The following is a 2,508-nucleotide window of genomic DNA, read 5'->3' as shown; positions in this document are numbered from 1 at the left end:
TCTATGGGCTGGTGCAAGCATCTCGGAGTTGGAACATTCGCTTTGATGAGATGATCAAAGCGTTTGGGTTTACACAGACTTATGGAGAAGCCTGTGTTTACAAGAAAGTGAGTGGGAGCTCTGTAGCATTTCTCATATTATATGTGGATGACATATTATTGATGGGAAATGATATAGAATTCTTGGAAAGTATAAAGGCCTATTTGAATAAATGTTTTTCAATGAAGGACCTTGGAGAAGCTGCTTATATATTAGGCATCAAGATCTATAGAGATAGATCAAGACGCCTCATTGGTCTTTCACAGAGTACATACCTTGACAAGATATTGAAGAAGTTCAGTATGGATCAGTCCAAGAAGGGGTTCTTGCCTGTATTGCAAGGTGTGCAATTGAGCACGGCTCAATGCCCGACCACGGCAGAAGATATAGAAGAGATGAGTGTCATCCCCTATGCCTCGGCCATAGGGTCTATTATGTATGCCATGCTGTGTACCAGACCTGATGTAAACCTTGCCGTAAGTTTGGTAGGAAGGTACCAAAGTAATCCCGGCAAGGAACACTGGACAGCGGTCAAGAATATCCTGAAGTACCTGAAGAGGACTAAGGATATGTTTCTCGTCTATGGAGGTGACGAAGAGCTCGTCGTAAAGGGTTACGTCGACGCTAGCTTCGACACAGATCCGGATGACTCAAAGTCACAGACCGGATACGTGTATATTTTGAATAGAGGAGCAGTAAGCTGGTGCAGTTGCAAGCAAAGCGTCGTGGCGGGATCTACATGTGAAGCGGAATACATGGCAGCCTCGGAGGCAGCACAGGAAGCAGTCTGGATGAAGGAGTTCATTACCGACCTAGGGGTGATTCCCAATGCGTCGGGCCCAATGACTCTCTTCTGTGACAACACTGGAGCTATTGCCCTTGCGAAGGAGCCCAGGTTTCACAGGAAGACCAGGCATATCAAGCGTCGCTTCAACTCCATTCGTGAAAGTGTTCAAAATGGAGACATAGATATTTGTAAAGTACACACGGACCTGAATGTAGCAGATCCGTTGACTAAACCTCTCCCTAGGGCAAAACATGATCAACACCAGGACGCAATGGGTGTTCGATTCATCACAATGTAACTAGATTATTGACTCTAGTGCAAGTGGGAGACTGTTGGAAATATGCCCTAGAGGCAATAATAAATGGTTATTATTATATTTCTGTGTTCATGATAATAGTCTATTATTCATGCTATAATTGTATTGTCCGGAAATCGTAATACATGTGTGAATACATAGACCACAACCTGTCCCTAGTAAGCCTCTAGTTGACTAGCTCGTTGATCAACAGATAGTCATGGTTTCCTGACTATGGACATAGGATGTCATTGATAACGGGATCACATCATTAGGAGAATGATGTGATGGACAAGACCCAACTTAAGCATAGCATAAAAGATCGTGTAGTTTCGTTTGCTAGAGCTTTTCCAATGTCAAGTATCTTTTCCTTAGACCATGAGATCGTGCAACTCCCGGATACCGTAGGAGTGCTTTGGGTGTGCCAAACGTCACAACGTAACTGGGTGACTATAAAGGTGCATTACGGGTATCTCCGAAAGTGTCTGTTGGGTTGGCACGGATCGAGACTGGGATTTGTCACTCCGTGTAAACGGAGAGGTATCTCTGGGCCCACTCGGTAATGCATCATCATAATGAGCTCAATGTGACTAAGGCGTTAGTCACGGGATCATGCATTGCGGTACGAGTAAAGAGACTTGCCGGTAACGAGATTGAACAAGGTATTGGGATACCGACGATCGAATCTCGGGCAAGTAACATACCGATTGACAAAGGGAATTGCATACGGATTGATTGAATCCTCGACACCGTGGTTCACCCGATGATATCATCGTGGAACATGTGGGAGCCAACATGGGTATCCAGATCCCGCTGTTGGTTATTGACCGGAGAGGCGTCTCGGTCATGTCTGCATGTCTCCCGAACCCGTAGGGTCTACACACTTAAGGTCCGGTGACGCTAGGGTTGTAGAGATATATGTATGCGGAAACCCGAAAGTTGTTCGGAGTCCCGGATGAGATCCCGGACGTCACGAGAGGTTCCGGAATGGTCCGGAGGTGAAGAATTATATATAGGAAGTCCAGTTTTGGCCACCGGGAAAGTTTCGGGGGTTATCGGTATTGTACCGGGACCACCGGAAGGGTCCCGGGGGTCCACCGGGTGGGGCCACCTGTCCCGGAGGGCCCCGTGGGCTGAAAGTGGAGGGGAACCAGCCCCTAATGGGCTGGGGCGCCACTTTGGGCCTCCCCCCATGCGCCTAGGGTTGGGAACCCTAGGGGGGGGGAGTTTCCCCTTGCCTTGGGGGGCAAGGCAACCCCTTCCCCCTTGGCCGCCGCCCCCCCCTTGGAGATCCCATCTCCAAGGGCTGCGCACCCCCCCTTGGGGGCCTATATAAAGGGGGGGGAGGGAGGGCAGCACACTACAGCCTTTGGCGCCTCCCTCCTCC

Source organism: Triticum aestivum, chromosome 1D, assembly GCF_018294505.1.
Source record: "Triticum aestivum cultivar Chinese Spring chromosome 1D, IWGSC CS RefSeq v2.1, whole genome shotgun sequence".
Lineage (NCBI taxonomy): Eukaryota > Viridiplantae > Streptophyta > Magnoliopsida > Poales > Poaceae > Triticum > Triticum aestivum.
This window is presented reverse-complemented; position numbering follows the sequence as displayed.